The 17203-nt window shown below is 44.8% G+C and overlaps 1 protein-coding gene across 4 annotated transcripts in view; it reads right to left on the bottom strand.

The window, feature by feature from the left end:
- Positions 1-17203, bottom strand: part of GJC2 (gap junction protein gamma 2) — an 87927-nt gene that overhangs the window by 18574 nt on the left and 52150 nt on the right. Inside the window, exon 1 of one of the 4 annotated variants that reach the window (XM_028749943.2) lies at positions 14580-14712. The exons of the other annotated variants lie outside the window; for them this stretch is intronic. The gene's annotated coding sequence lies outside the window, so the exon portion shown is untranslated. Of the gene's footprint in view, positions 1-14579; positions 14713-17203 lie in introns of those variants that run through there. 4 annotated transcript variants of the gene reach the window in all.

Here is a 17203-nt window from a genome sequence, read left to right as displayed (position 1 = left end):
GGGGAAAGACAAGGGGAGGATGTCATGCTAGACAAGCTAGGAAGAGAGTAAGGGCAGATTTTATTGTTTCAACCAAGGGTTGTGATGGTGTTAGGAAGATAAGAAGCCTCTGGGAGAGATCATCTGCCTTGCAGTACTGATAAAGAGATGTACAATTTGGGGTGGATGATAATTTAATTTGCAAACTGGCCTAATTTGCAATAGAGAACCAGAATAGAGAACCAGAATACAGCCATCCTATGAGTTTTGGGTTAAACCACAGAGCCTAGGACTTGCTGATCAGAAGGTCGGTGGTTCAAATCCCTGTGACGGGGTAAGCTCCTTTTGCTCGGTCCCTGCCACTGGCAACCTAACAGTTCGAAAGCACACCAGTGCAAGTAGATAAATAGGTACCACTCCAGTGGGAAGGTAAACAGTGTTTCAGTCCGCTGCTCTGGTTCGCCAGAAGCGGCTTAGTCATGTTGGCCACATGACCCGGAAGCTGTACGCCGGCTCCCTTGGCCAATAAAACAAGATGAGTGCCGCAACCTCAGAGTTGGCCACGACTGGACCTAATGGTCAGGGGTCCCTTTACCTTTTATGATTTTTGCAAGGGTATTCTCCAGCCAAGTGCACAAATGCATATACCGGGGTAAAGTTTGCATTAAAAATGCATGTATTTGTGAAAACAACATGCAAAAATGCATGCTTTTAGGGGCAAATGCTTTGCAGAAATGAGACAAAATTTGCATTAAAAATGTGCAATGCAGGTGAAATTCACACTGCAATGCCACTTAATTTTCTAAGCCTGGAAAAGTAGCTCTGTATCTGCCAGCTGGAGACTCGCTCCTGCAGCTGCTGGACTGTAGTTTGTGGCTGCAGCCCTTTATCAAGGCCATCATTGTCACCGCGGAGTCCTAAAATGGTTTTTAAACAAGATATTGTTCAGGCATAAACATGTGCTTAGGAGATGGGCACCCTCCTCCTTAAATAACTTCCTGCGTTTCCTGAACTCACCTCTTCCTGGCGGCCGCTGTCTTGGAGAGGGGGAGCACAAAGCTGCTGTGGACTTGAGGCAGACACAGGAAGATGAAAAAGAAATGGACACACCGCAGATAGGGCATGCTGTGTTGGAAAGGTTACAATCCCAACTTTCCTTGAACACAATCCAAGGGAACTCTCTGGTGCACGAGCTCCTCTGAAAGGGAGGTCCATGGTATGAATTAAGAAAGATCTTTAAATATAATTTCAGTAAAAAAACAGAGATGTTTTTGTTAGGTTTAACTGGTAATGAAATTCCAAAAAAAGATGTGAATCTGTTTATGTATGCCACAATGGCTGCAAGGGTACTTTTGGCTCAGAAGTGGAAATCGCAGGAGCTTCCAACATTGGAAGAATGGCGGACCAAGATGGTGGAATAAGTAGAATTAGCAAAGTTGACGGGGAAGATCCGGAATCAGCGTGACGAACTGTTTCAAAAGGACTGGAGCAAATTTATATTATATATGAAAGAACATTGTAAACATTTGTAGCTTTGAATTGAAATGTTTTGTAATGGGAAGATAAAAAACGAAGACAAAAAAATATTTCTTTATGCCACCACAGCTGCAAGAATTATGTTGGCGCAAACCTGGAAAATAGAACTTATACCTACAATAAGAGATTGGCAGGTCAAAATGATAAATTATGCTGAGCTCGATAGGCTAACAGGTAGAATACGAGACCAAGATGACCAGAAAGTCAAGAAAAATTGGAATAAATTTTGGAAATATATTGGAATGGATATGTAGAGGAACTGGCGGTACTAGAGTAACTCTATCAGTGATTAATTATAAGAGTAACATTTAAATACGCAATCATGGTATTGACTGGATACTTACCAAAATGGGTGAAGGGAAGTCAAAGGTTCGATAGAACCTAAAATTTTATTATTTTCTTTATTATGAGTTCTAGGTTATAGTTTGTGTTTGTATACTATGGGGAAGGGAGAATAATATGTGTAAATATGTGTAAGTATGTATTAGTATGTATTTGACCGTTTTTTTTTTCTTTTCTCTTTAAACCTTGAATAAAAATTTAATATCCAAAAAAAAAAGAAATGTTTTGTAATGGGGATATAAGGAACCGATTTACATTTAATGGGGCAAAATATAAAAATAAGAGAGAAGGTAAAAAAGTGGTTATGGAAATGCTAAGAATAAAGTAAATATGAACAGAAGTCAGAAAGAGGGGCGGGAGGAGGTTGATGCTCGGATAGAGTGTTTGAGTTTACTGAATTATGTATGGAAACTGTGATTATGATAAAATTGAAAATGCAATAAAAATTATTTTATATATAAAAAAAAGAAAGGGAGGTCCATGGAAACATCTAGCCTTGTGTGCAGCAGCTCCATGCTATTGTGATCTACACGCCATACATTTTGGACAGCCTGTTACAGGATTTAAGGATGTATCTGGTAGGTGAATGTGAATGTTGTGCACATATATGGGGTTGCAATGGAGCCTGCTGGTCTCAGTGGTCCAGTTACCTGTGAGGGACAGGTAATTCTGCTCTGCCTTCAGTCCGGTTGGAGCAATTCAATGAACGGAATTACTATTGCAGAAATTAATACTGCACAGCTTGAAGCAACTGGGTGCTTAAAAATAGACTCCTTTGGGGATGAAGCATTGTCCAGACCATGGGTAGGCAAACTAAGGCCTGGGGTTCAGATCCGGCCCAATCGCCTTCTAAATCTGACCTGCAGACGGTCCGGGAATTAGTGGGTTTTTACATGAGTAGAATGTGTCCTTTTATTTAAAATGCATCTCTGGGTTATTTGTGGGGCATAGGAATTCATTCTTTTTTCTTCTTCTTCAAAATACAGTCCAGCCCCCCACAAGGTCTGAGGGACAGCACTGAGGGACAGTGCTGAAAAAGTTTGGTGACCCCTGGTCCAGACCCATTAGACATTATTCAAAACTTTACTCGCAGAACTTTCTTCACAACAGAGCAAAAACATCAAAGATACATCCAAATAATTCCATAAGACATCTTGTGCTGTCCGGCTCAGCATCTTAGAAAATGTGAAATACTCTGAACAAGCCTGTAAGCAAAGGTCTTTCCCTCTTTACAGCCTGAGGCTATGTGCTCCTTGAATGACCTCTATTAGACATCCTTACTTCCACAGAGCTTGGGAACAATGACTAAAGGCATCCTTTCAAAATGGAGATTTGCAACCAAATACCTTTGTCACCTGATCTAAGGTTAAACACTCACGTGTTAGCTAGCAGAATACAGCAGCAGTTAATTATCAACCCATCTAGGAGTTCAGAGACCGCTTAGTATGCTCCAGTGGAATTTCCAGTGTCAAACCTTTCAGCGATCCACACAGGCATGTTGCATTCCGGTGTCAATCAAACAATTATACTGAACAATTACCAGCTGTCAAAAGAGCCTGCCTTTTGGATTTCTGCCTGAGACCCCACTCTGGGCTTGCATCCTTCTAATCAGAAGGCATACTGAGCAGTGATTCATACAGAGAAGCAGCAAATAAGTTCCATTAGAGTAAACCTGCTCTGGCGTAAGCTTATGTCCAGTTTTAATTCAGAATAAAAAGGGTTCCTCTGCGGTGAAAAATTTCGGAAGCACTTATCCAAATGTCTAGGTATTCTTTGGAAAGCTTTTGCCAAAGCACAAACAATGGAAACGCATAAACAGCCCCCCTCCAGCCCTGAACAAAGGTTTATTACACTAACTAGATATGGACCACAAAAACATAGCATTTCTGGTACAGTGTTTGTGTATGGAGCAACAAAAAATAGCAGGGAAGTCATAAACACTGGCCAAATATTTGGTCTGGCAGGCAGCTAACCACGTATTTCAGGGAGAAGCTCAGAAGCTCAGATAAACACTAATTAGATACGGAAGGTTAAGCTGTCAGCAAGAGTTTAACAAGGGAAACCTTCACCCAGCAGGACAACAGCTCTGAGAATAGAAAACCGGGTCAGATTCTCTCTTGGATATCAGATCCACCTCTCCTTAAGTATCAACACTGTGCAAGTTTCCCTTTCTCCAACACCAGCTGGATTCCTCATTTTGCATGACTGACATCTGGCTACAAATCAATGCAAATTCACTGCACATAAAAAGCTAGGCAAAAGTTCCGACAAGTAGAAAAAAATGACAGACTGAGCAGTTTCCTGCCAGCATAGTAGCCTATTTTAAGGCTTAAAATGTTGTGAGGTTTCTTTGAAGCTCCTTTGCTGATTAATCCCTCCTTCTTGCTTCAATTCCTTGTCTCCTCTGCCCTTTAATCTTATTTCCAGTTCATTTTTCTCAGCTAACAAGTCTACTACACACCCTTCCTTTAGACAGTTTGCCCATCTCTGCCCCACGTTCCAAACAGTCTCCCAGTTAGCTGCCCATGTAATATTTTTATCCCAGCCAAACCAACAACTTTCCCTTCCCTCACAGAATTTGGACTTCAAACTGCTGGGTTCCTGGAGAAACTGAGCATTCCATTCCACAATGTCAGCTCAGCCAATCAGTGTCCAGGGCTTCACTACCACGAGCACAACACAGAACAGACTAAGCTTTTTCTGAGCAGCAATGTAGCAGAATCTTCCCTTGGAAACAATGCAAGGCAAAAGGAAATCATATATCCCCCTGGGGGATATCATCAATTTGTCCCTTGGCACCGGGATATTCCCAGGGGAACTGAAGGAGGCGGTGGTGCGTCCGCTCTTAAAGAAAACATCATTAGATCCCTTAGATCTATCCAATTACCGCCCGGTCTCAAATCTTCCATTCCTGGGTAAGGTGATTGAGAGAGCGGTTGCTGAACAGCTCAGTAGGTTTCTGGATGAAACATCTGCTCTGGATCCATTCCAGTCCGGCTTCCGCGCTGGGCATGGGACCGAGACGGCTCTGGTCGCCCTAACAGATGATCTCCGCAGGCAGCTGGATCGAGGCGGGTCGGGGCTGCTGATTCTTCTTGATCTGTCAGCAGCCTTTGACATGGTCGATCACGAACTCCTAGACCACCGCCTTGCCGACGTGGGGATCCAGGGCACAGTCCTTCAATGGCTGCGCTCGTTTCTCTCTGGTCGGGGACAGAGGGTGGCGCTTGGGGGGGAATTGTCATCGCATCACTCCTTGGTGTGTGGAGTGTCTCAGGGTGCGATTCTCTCCCCAATGCTTTTTAACATCTTTATGCGCCCCCTCGCCCAGCTTGTCCGGAGTTTTGGGCTGGGTTGCCATCAGTATGCTGATGACACCCAACTCTATCTGTTGATGGATGGCCATCCTGACTCGGCCCCAGACACACTGACCAGATGTCTGGAAGCTGTGGCTGGATGGTTACGTGGGAGCCGGTTGAAGTTAAATCCTTCGAAGACAGAGGTCCTCTGGCTGGGGCGGGACGATATGGGATCGAGGGGGCAACTCCCATCTCTTGCGGGGGTGCAATTAGTGCCAGCACCGTCTGTTAAGAGTTTGGGTGTAATCTTCGATACCTCCCTCTCTATGGAGGCGCAGATTACAGCTATAACAAAGGCGGCATTTTTTCATCTCCGCCAAGCTAAGCAGTTGGCCCCTTATCTCTCTCGCCCTGATCTAGCCACTGTGATCCATGCGACGGTCACCTCCAGACTGGATTATTGTAACTCGCTCTACGTGGGGCTGCCCTTGAAACTGACCCAGAAACTCCAGCGGGTGCAGAATGCCGCGGCGAGACTCCTTATGGGGTCTTCGCTGCGAGATCACATTCATCCGGTACTATACCAGCTGCACTGGCTCCCAGTGGAGTACAGGATCAGGTTTAAGGTGCTGGTTTTAACCTTTAAAGCCCTATACGGCCTAGGACCCTCGTACCTACGGGACCGCCTCTCCTGGTATGCCCCACAGAGAAACCTACGGTCTGCAAATAACAACATCCTCAAGGTCCCAGGCCTCAGAGAGGTTAGGCTGGCCTCAACTAGAGCCAGGGCCTTCTCGGCTGCGGCTCCAATCTGGTGGAATGCTCTGTCACAAGAGACTAGGGCCCTGCGGGACCTGACATCTTTCCGCAGGGCCTGCAAGACAGAGTTGTTCCACCAGGCCTTTGGTCAGGGCGCAGCCTGACTCCCTCCTCTGGCAACCTGCACAGAATTTTGCCTAATCGGTTGCCAACAATTTGATTTTAATTAATTTTATAATGAAATGTTTTTAGAATGTTTTTAGAATTTGACTGTTTGACTATTTGACTGTTGTTAGCCGCCCTGAGCGGCTAACATTATTATTATTATTATTATTATTATTATTATTATATTTTGGGGATTAAAAAAGAACTACAAATGCAAATGAAGTTCACAAGGGGAAGGACAGTAAAGAGAGGTCAGAGGAAAAGCAAGCCTGGCTATGAACAAAGGTCAATTTAACATAATGCAAGGAATGAATGCAAATATAATACAGAAGTGGTTACATCTTCTTAAGACCTATGCCATTGGTAGTCCAGCTGAAGGTCAGGACCATGGCTAGGTACAAGATTTGGGACACAGGTTCATATCCACAAATCTGCCCATTTTTGCCTATGCTAATTTATATGTGCAGATGCATATTTGTTGTTGTTTAGTTGTTTAGTCATGTCTGACTCTTTGTGACCCCCTGGACCAGAGCTCGCCTGGTACTTAAATATACCTTCCCTAAGAAACCAGAGGCCTTCCTCTTGGGCATTGTCGGCCAAATGGTGCCAAAGAAGGACAGAACGTTTTTTATGTACGCAACAACAGCAGCAAGAATTCTCATCGCAAAACACTGGAAGACACAAGATTTGCCCACTCTGGAAGAATGGCAGATGCAAGTGATAGACTACATGGAATTGGCAGAAATGACTGGCAGAATCCGAGACCTGGGAGAAGAGTTAGTGGAAGAGGACTGGAAGAAATTTAAAGACTACTTGCAAAAACACTGTAAAATGATTGAATGTTAAAATGATGCAGGACATAAAGATAATATGGCATTAGTGACAAAGCTGAAAGGAAGATGCAAAAAATACTTTATAAGAAATAAGGGTGAAAAGGTTAGAATAACATTATGTCAGATTTAAATGAAATGATATGAAGGGAAAAATTGGTGACATAATAGTTGAAATATATAACATACAATAAGATTTGAAAGAGGGTAAGATATTGCTGAATATGTATTTTTATGTCTTTTTTCTTGTATTTTTTATGTTTGTGAAGTTTGTTTAATTGTTGTTTAATTGTTCAAAATTTCAATAAATATCTTTAAAAATAAAAAAGATGGTGGAGCAAATCTGTTCTCTCTCTGCTCCAAGACCCAAACTGATGGGTTCAAATTATAATACAACCCAGGTGGTTAAGAAAGCCCAACAGAGACTCCATCTCCTCAGAGTATTGCGGAAGAACGATGTCAATCAACATTTGATGACCTCCTTCTACCGGTCCACAATAGAAAGTGCCCTTTCACACTGCATCACGGTGTGGTTTGACATCAACGGATAGGAAGTGCCTACAGAGGGTGGTGAATACAGCACAAGATATTATGGGCTGTCCCATGAATCTGCTGAATGACATCGCGAAAGAACGTTGCCTTAGGAGAGAGAGGAAAATTCTCAGGGATGATTCACACCCTGGCCGGCACTTTCTTGATCTCCTGCCCTCGGGCAAAAGATATAGAAGCAGGATTAGTTGCACCAACAAGGTAAAGAACAGCTTCTATCCGTGGGCTGTTTGGCTGCTGAATGAAAAGATAACAACAGGGCAACTGACTTTCGGGTTTGGTGTGTGTGCATCAGTAAACGAGGGGAATTAAGACTAAGAGAGCTGAGTGGGGGGTGCTCATGTAATCTCACTGGAGACAAGTTGTAAAAGTGACAATGAAGTATTTCAATTTCAATTTATAAGAAAGGGGGTGGACTTTGAGTAAATATTATTAGGCCAGTATTAGCCATTTGACGGTTGAATAGACTGACTCTTCTTCCTTTGAGGCTTTTAAGCAGAGGCTGAATATCCATCCATCGTCGGTGCTGTAGCAGGGAAACTGGACTTGAGGTCCCTGCCAACTCTGTGATCTTCCTCTCTCACATGGCTCCAGTTCCCCCCAACTCCACCCCTTGAGTTTCAGGGTCCCCCTCCTGCCGGATCATATGACTCCATGTTTTGCACTCTGCTATCAAACCCAAGTACAAAGAAATCTTTTGTGACGCTGACCTTGGCTCTCCGTGATTTACTTGCGGCTAGGTTTTTCCCTTCTCTGAGCGATCTGGGCTCATTCCCAAGACAAGGACAAAATGCTCCAACTTGTTTTCCACCCAAACATTTGCCCCCAAGGAAAGAAAGCCCCTGCCACACTTCGAGTTGTTGCACAGCAAAGCCGCTCGCTGGTGGAGCTCACACACAAGTTGTGATGGGAAAGACACTGCCCTTCCACAACCGGCTTCTATTTTTGAGCTGCTTTTGAGCGGCAACTCAGGGGGAGAAGAATGAGGGCTGCGTCTCTCAAAGCTGGCCAGCGGAGCTGGAAAGGGAACGATCCTCTCCTCTGTAGGCAGAGGCTTCTTAAGGCATTTGGTGGAACGAACATCGACTACATCAGACGGAGGACTTTCAGTTCTCTAGGGCAGATAAGAGATTTGGGTCTATCTGCAGTAATGCTTAACAGCATTTTCAGTTGCAGCCCTGGAAGGAAATACTTCATTACAGCGATGGAAGAAATAATCAGCAGCACAACTCTGGGACTGGGTGTAGGGCAGGTTTCCTCAACCTCGGCCCTCCAGATGTTTTGGGACTGCAACTCCCATCATCCCTGACCACTGGTCCTGCTAGCTAGGGATCATGGGAGTTGTAGGCCAAAAACATCTGGAGGGCCGAGGTTGAGGGAGCCTGGTGTAGGGGCACAGATTCTCACATGCTGAGAATCTCAGCTTTTTTCATTTTCCTCTCTTTTCTTTAAATAAAAAATTACTGATATAAACACATACAAAATACAGTAAAAGTAATAAGTGTAACCAATTGAAATCCTTGCAGAGATTTTTTTAAAAATGAAAATATAAGAGGGAGGAAAACCTCAATCCTTGCTGGCGTCTCCAGGCAGGGTTGGGAAAGGTTCACAGCCACAAACCCTGGGGAGAGAGCTACTGCCAGTCAGTGTAGACAGCATTGAACTAGACCAGTGGTCTGACTTAGGCTGCATATACATTGCTGGCTTACGATGCAGCTAGTTGTTCTTTTTCCCCAATGTGGATTGAATCTGGTTTGGGGGACAATGTGTTATGTACTGAAGTTCTCACCCTGGGCCAGCAGGGGGAGACTGTAGATAGTTTTCACTCAGGTCCACATATGCAAATAAGGAATTGAAAGTGACGTTCAGTGATTGGATAGTTACAGAAAGTTGCTACTGTTGCTTTGTGGTTGAGCTCTATATAAGCAGGTTGGCTGAACCCTTCAGCTCAGTTCTGTTCTGGGCCTGTGAATAAACAAGAGCTGTTTGAAGAATCGCTGTGTTGTCTGATATGTTCACCCACAACTTAACACAATGCATCAAAATGCAGTAGAAATGATGGGATAACTACAGGATGAGCATGCTTCTCAAACCAGCAGTGGAAGCATAGTAAATGGGAGCATGCAAAAAGCCTCCAACATTTCTCCGATGAAAATAGAGGCGTCGCCTCCTACATTTCTGCAGGGACATCCCACTATACCCTCCAACGTTTCTCTGGTGAAAATCGGGATGTCCTAAGGAAAAGTTGTCCATTCCAGGATCAGCATTCCAGGACTATCCCTGGAAAAACAGGGACACTTGGAGGGTCTGGAGCATGTACAAAGTGTAAGTGTATTATAAAGCACATTCCTTTCCAGCACATCAGCACACCTCAAAGCACAGTGAGAGAGGAAAACAGGACATGAAGGAAGATTCTGGGCGCATTGATGGTGACGGCCTTGGCACGCTCTTTAAAAGTTCCCCTCTCCTTTTTGTCTCTTCTCTCTCCAAAAACAGCAGAGCTGGGATAAAAATGACTGTGGCCTTCTGGTAAGAGGCGATGTCAATTAATTAGCTGCTTTGCTATTTGCTTCCCTTTCCTGAGATTATAGGGATCATTGAGGAGATGTGGAGCCATTGGGGAGCTGTTGGAACATGGGCTGGCTCTGGGTCTCTCTCTCTGAAGCATCCATCACATCTCCTGAAACCTTCATAACAGGAAGCAATCATGTTTCCCATATTTTCATTTGACCATATCCCCCTCTTTTTCAAATGAAGTGGAGCCAGAGACCATATAACTGGAATCCCTTTCTGAATGGAAGGAAACGGGAACCCCACCATTGTAGTCCTTGCCAAAGTCCACCCAGAGCTGCCGTCCGCTCCACCTTCCATATTCACATGCAAACAAGGGCTCTGCTTGGAGTTCAAAGGCGAGAAAGGCTTTATAATAGCGAGAAAAGGAGGGGAAAGGAAAGACAATGGGCCTGGGGGAAAGGGAGGGGGCTGGCACTGTTCAATGAGAGAGGGGGTGTCTTTTTCGGCACCTGTGCAAAGGGAGGTGGGTGGCCAAGGGTCACGGCTGCTGGACCAGGGCTCTGGGCAGCCAGTGAGAAAAGGAAGCAGAGGCGTAAAGAGAACAAAGCCATGGAAAGATCTGTGCAGCAAAGAGCAACCGGCGGGAAAGGGAAGCCAGCCCCTTTCGGAAGGTAGCTTTTGCAACAACAACGAAAAGGAAGGGACCTCTCTGGTCCCTGCCCTTTGCAAGCCTGCCCACTTTGCGTGGTGGGAAAGGAGCTTGGCCAGGTGTCCGCCGTGCATCCCCGAGAGCGCATTTGTTCCCAAATGTTTCGTGGAGGGAAAGGGAACCGGCCAAGAGAATCCGGAGCAAACCTGCCGGTTACATCACCAGCGCAGGCATCATCCATCCGGTGTAGTTCCAGGTGAATTTAGATGATCTAGAGCTTCAAGGCACTTCTACTGCAGGGTCTATGCACCTTGTGAAGCAGTGAGGCAATTGCAGCAAACCCCATTTAGCAAACAACGTTTTTTAAAAAAAATGGGGGCAATTGCAGAAGTCTGCTTCAAACAGTGGTCCAGCCAGAAAGCTCATGAGCTTGATGTGCTGATTCTGAGTCAAGATCAAGTTCCAGCACCATAATTCAAAAGCTGAAGAATTGATGCTTTTGAATGATGGTGCTGGAGGAGACTCTTGAGAGTCCCATGGACTGCAGGAAGATCAAACCTCTCCATTCTGAAGGAAATCAGCCCTGAGTGCTCACTGGAAGGACAGATCCTGAAGCTGAGGCTTCCGTACTTTGGCCACCTCATGAGAAGAGAAGACTCCCTGGAAAAGACCCTGATGTTGGGAAAGACGGAGGGCAAAAGGAGAAGAGGACGACAGAGGACGAGAAGGCTGGACAGTGTTTTCGAGGTTACCAGGATGAGTTTGACCAAACTGCGGGAGGCAGTGGAAGACAGGAGTGCCTGGTGTGCTCTGGTCCAGGGGGTCACGAAGAGTCGGTCACGACTAAACGACTAAACAACAACATGTGTGAGAGAGGCATATGCTGATATGTATGTGTACAACACGAGCACACGTTGCACGTGTGTGAGGTTCGTTTGTTTCCTGTGTGCAGAATCAGGTCCCCGGGCGAGGCAGACACACCACGCTAGTATCGTGGCTTACTGGGAGAACACTGGGGAAGGCAAGTCAGTCGGGAGGTCAGTGTGAGCGCTGGATGGGTTCTGCTACCTTGCCCCTCCCTGTCCTGGTTCACCTGCTGGGAAATTGGTGTAGTGGCTCCACCCAGTGGAAGTCCAGTGTGGAACAGTACAGTGGTACCTCGGGTTACAGACGCTTCAGGTTACAGACTCCACTAACCCAGAGATAGTACCTCGGGTTAAGAACTGTGCTTCATGATGAGAACAGAAATTGTGCGGCAGCAGTGGGAGGCCCCATTAGCTAAAGTTAAGAACAGTTTCAGGTTAAGAACAGTTTCAGGTTAAGAACGGTCCGCCGGAACGAATTAAGTATGTAACCAGAGGTACCACCGTATATATTCTGCATGGAAGAAGCCCACCCCTCATGGTTCAACACCTGCAAATTGCGCATGCCCAGACTACCAGCTGATTGTCCGGGCTTGCATAGCTCCATGCCCATCACTTTGTAAGGTCTGATGATCAGCTGGGCAAAATTAGGGTCGCCTGGAGTCAGCAGAGCTTATCTTTTCTGGCTCGTGAGCTGTATTTATTTACCCTTGGTCAAGCCTCCAGAGGCCACATGGCAGGGAAGCGGGATGTCAACGCACTTTTAAATGAAGGAGAGTCATTGTGGCACAGTGGTTAGAGTGCTGGACTAGGACCTGGGAGATCAGGGTTCAAATCCCCACTCACCAAGTGACCTTGGGGAGCAGTAAGTAATTCTCAGCTTAACCTACCTCACAGGGTTGTTGTGAAGATGAAATGGAGCTGGGAGGAGAAAGACTCCTTAGGAGAAAAGGGTGGGGTGTGAATGTGGTAATAAAATAAAATAAACATATAAGGTCTGTATAGTAAAAGCTATGGTTTTCCCAGTAGTGATGTATGGAAGTGAAAGCTGGACCATAAAGAAGGCTGATTGCCGAAGAATGGATGCTTTTGAATTCTGGTGCTGGAGGAGACTCTTGAGAGTCCCATGGACTGCAAAAAGATCAAACCTCTCCATTCTGAAGCAAATCAGTCCTGAGTGCTCACTGGAAGGACAGATCCTGAAGCAGAGGCTCCAATACTTTGGCCACCTCATGAGAAGAGAAGACTCCCTGGAAAAGACCCTGATGCTGGGAAAGATGGAGGGCACAAGGAGAAGGGGGCGACAGAGGACGAGATGGTTGGACAGTCTTCTCGAAGCTACCAGCAAGAGTTTGACCAAGCTGCGGGAGGCAGTGGAAGACAGAAATGCCTGGCGTGCTCTGGTCCATGGGGTCACGAAGAGTCGGACACGACTAAACGACTAAACAACAACAAAACATATAAGCACAGACAAAAGGTGCGCACACAGAGGCACGCAACCCTCTGCTCGCCTGATCTCTTCAAAGCACTTAAGGAGGGAGGATTACTGCCGAATGGATCGATCTGATTACCGGAGAGGAGGCAGCTTGCATCCCCATTTTGGCACTGAGCTCCGCCCACCTCCACAGCGCTGTATCTTCTATCGTTTTGGAAATATTTTTGCCACCTCCAAAATCGGCATCGTCTTCACGGTTCAGAATAATTTGCTTGGTGGAGAGTGGGATTGGGCCCACAAACTGGGCTTTAGCGGCCCCCTGATTTAAGGCTTTAAAAGCTGACCGTCAGAAGCAGACCAGAACCCAGCGGAATTGGAAAAGTGTGGCTTGGTGTAATTTGAGCCAGCTTGCTGGCCACAGACAAAACCTCACAATCACCTTCTGGATCAACTCAATTCAAGGGCAGCCCCACCCAAAACACACCTAGATGGCTATATCTGCCTGTATAGCCCAAATAACTGCATTTGTCTTGCAAAATGTGTGAATAATTAGCAATACAATAATCTGTAGCACCATGTTAGCTTCAAGTTATACCATATCACCTGAATTATATATAATTATATATAATCACCTCCCTCCATGATTGCAATCAGCACCTGTTTCTAATGCAGAAAACTGTTGTGTCTGCAGTAAGTTCAAAAATAAATCCACTCTCCACAGTTTAAAAGCCCCAAAATTAATGATAAGACTGTTTTAAAAATACTGCAAGCCTTTTGTTAATCTTCAGTCCCAGCATAAGCAAGCTAACAACAACAACAATAGAATCATAGATTTGTAGAATTGGAAGGAATCCCGCAAGTCATCTGGTCTGACTCCTTGCAGTGCAGGAATCACTGCTGAAGATCCTTGACTGACAGCCATCCAACCTCTGCCCCGTGATCCTCAGAAGGGTGGTAGAAAAATTCAGGAACTAATCCCTAATAATGACAGTCTGTTTCGCTGTTGAGCAGCTCTCACTATCTGTAAGACTGTGCATCAAACCTCATTAAATACATGTGTGCTTATATGCGCACATGCATTATATATGCATAATCAGGTGCACGCACACCCAGAATTTCCCCTTCAAATTTGCAACTTATGGGAAACAAAGTTCATAAAAACTCCCTCAAATCTCAAAATTCAAGGGAAAATAAATAAATCATATAACCAGGAGCAGGAAGGTTTCAGCGGGCTGCAGACATGCGAAGAGAACTTCTTCAGAATTACCATATTTTTCGCTCTATAAGACGCACCAGACCACAAGACGCACCTAGTTTTTGGAGGAGGAAAACAGGGAAAAAAATATTCTGAATATCAGAAGCCAGATCAGCAAGAGGGATCGCTGAGCAGTGAAAGCAGCAATCCCTCTTGCTGTTCTGGCTTCTGGGATAGCTGCACAGCCTGCATTCACTCCATAAGAAGCACACACATTTCCTTTACTTTTTAGGAGGGAAAAAGTGCGTCTAATAGAGCAAAAAATAAGGTATTTTCTTTCCCACTCAAGCTTAAGGATCATTAGCATTGGCATGATTATTCCCGAAAACAAGCATTCCCTAAGCTTGCATTGAGAAGAAAATAGCTTTTGGAAATGCATTTGCTCCTTGCTGAAGCCCCAGTACCTTTTCCAGAGAGCTGGTGGGGCAGGCAGCTCCGAGCAGAGCAGGAGAGACGCCTCTTCTTCCGAAGCTCAGGTCCCGCTCGCTCACAGCTGGATGGCAACAAGGCTGATGTGCCAGCGGCAGCAGGATGCTGGAGAAAGTGAGCTGGAGTGGCTTCCTGGAAGTGTTTACATAGGTGTCTCCAATCTCCACCTCCCCACACCCCAAATGACACCCAGGAGAGCTGGCTCTGTTCATGCAGGCAAGCAGGAGGGGGGGCCTTGTCCATCACCGCTCCCAGGTGTGGACGATTGACGGTTTCCGTGCAGGCAAATAGGTCCCAGGTTCGTTCCCTGATGCCTCCAGGTAGGGCTGGGGGTGTCGCTGCCTGAAACCCCAAAGAGCTGGAATTTTCAGACTGGGAAAGGCTATGGAAAACTGACCTGAAATTCTCGCCATGCAATACGATACAATACAATAATCTTTATTGTCATTGTCCCATACAGAACAACGAAACTGAAAAAATCTACATAAGACATTCAAAAACCAACAAGCCTGCTATCCCAACAAGCCTGCTAAAAAACCAACAAGCCTGCTAAAAACTCTGATACCCCATAATTAAATACAATATACTCCCACAGAGACCACTTTACACTGTGTTTAAAACCAAAATTGCATTGGGATAAAAACTGTTTCTCAGATGGCTAGTCCTAGTCTTTATAACCCTGTACCTTCTTCCAGAAGGCAGAAGCTGAAAGAGATAATTTCCGGGGTGGGCACTATCCCGCGCTATATCTGCAGCTTTCTTATGGCACTTGGAAGCATAGATTTGATCCAAAGTGGGAAGAGTGCACCCAATTATTCTCTCCGCAGTCTTTACAACCCTGGACAGCATTGTACATTGAAAGAAAATTATATGAAAACGATGTACCAGTGATATTTGACTCCTAGTAAGTTAGCGAAAATGTATAAAGCAGGTACAAAAATCTGCTGGAAATGTAAAGAAAAAGAAGGCACCTTTTATCATTAGCAGATGAAAACATTAGCAGGGTTGCAATAACACTTGTGATTTAGCAAGTACTATGGAGATAATGGATTTGTATAAAATATGGATTATTGAAAAAGATGCAGTAGAAAAGGTTTAATAATAGGATCCACAGAGGGGAAGGTGGGAAGTCCAGAGATTTGGAGGAATCTGTAAATGTGGGTGTGTATGGTCATATTGTTATAATTTTATATTTTAAAAATCAAATTAAAATTATTTCAAAAAGAAAGAAAGAAACCCTAGAGAACTGCTGCAAAGTCAGGGGTGCGGGAACTTTTCCAGTCTGCACTGCAGCCCTGGACCCATGCAATGATGGTGAGGTCCAGCATGTGGCCTCTCTGGCCTTTGCTCCCAGGCGCTGCTGAGATCCCAAGAAACCTGCTCAAGTCTCCATTAAAAAATAGATAAAGCTGCCATTTGTAGGTCACAACATTATGATGGAAGATTGGGGGAAATTATGGAAAACTGATTTAAAATTTACAGATTGTTCCTTACCGAAGGAGAATTACATGAAGGTGATGTAAAGATGGTATAGGACACCAGTTCAGTTAGGGAAAATGTACAAAACTAGTTTAAATATATGTTGGAAGTGTAAGGAAAAGGAAGGGACATTTTATCATATGTGGTGGGATTGTAATGTCATTTAAAAAAATTGGGAAATGGTATACAACGAATTGAAGAAAATGTTCCATTTAACATTTGTTAAAAAACCTGAAGCATTTTTGTTAGGGATTGTAGGGAAAGATCTGCCAAAAAAGCTGAAAAACATCTTCATGTATGTGACAACGGCCGCGAGAGTTTTAATACCACAAGGATGGAAGACTGAAGAAACCCCAACTAAAGAATCATGGCAAGAAAAATTGAAGGACTATGCAGAACTGGCAAAACTGACATACAAGCTACGGGACAAGGATAACTGTGACTTTAAAGATGGATGGGAACCTTTTACAAAGTATTCGAAGACGCAACAAAGCGAACTGGACTCCTTGGCTGGCTTTGAATAAACATTCACAAACTTTTCTATTGATGACAATCAGCTAAAAAGATTGAGGATCTATACAACTGTGTAACATGCAGAAAACAGCAGGCTTAGAGAAACCAAAGACTGGAACTGAGGGAAGTCAGGGGGTGGGTGGGTTTTGTATGAGAGGGTGGGGGGAGGAAAAATGGGGGGGGGGATAAGGATTATATGTTTCTGGATGTTTTGTTTTAACTTTGAATAAAAAAGTTTAAAAAATAATAATAAAGCTGCCGTCCAAACAAAGCACATTAGCATTTCACGTGCCTGTTCTGGTTACAGCCCATCTTTCCTCTGAGGAGTTCAAAGGGTGGGTGTGTGGTTCTTCTTCCCACTCCCAACCCTCACAACAGCCCTGTGACCTAGAGACTGGACCAAGGTAACCCAGTCAGCTTCATGGCTGAGTGGAGTTTTGCCTCTGGTCTCCCAGATCCTAGGCTGTGACTCAATCCACATTTTGTATTTTCTGAGTGTGGAAATAGCTGAGGCCTGGATGGTTAGTCCTGTCCCATTGCAATACAGTCCCTAATAAAGGAAGCTGCCTTGCACCATTGTTCTAGCTAGCTCAGAAATGGCTACACC

Source organism: Podarcis muralis, chromosome 12 (genome assembly GCF_964188315.1).
Source record: "Podarcis muralis chromosome 12, rPodMur119.hap1.1, whole genome shotgun sequence".
Lineage (NCBI taxonomy): Eukaryota > Metazoa > Chordata > Lepidosauria > Squamata > Lacertidae > Podarcis > Podarcis muralis.
The sequence above is the reverse complement of the archived record's forward strand: the minus strand, read 5'-3'. Positions and strand labels throughout refer to the sequence as shown.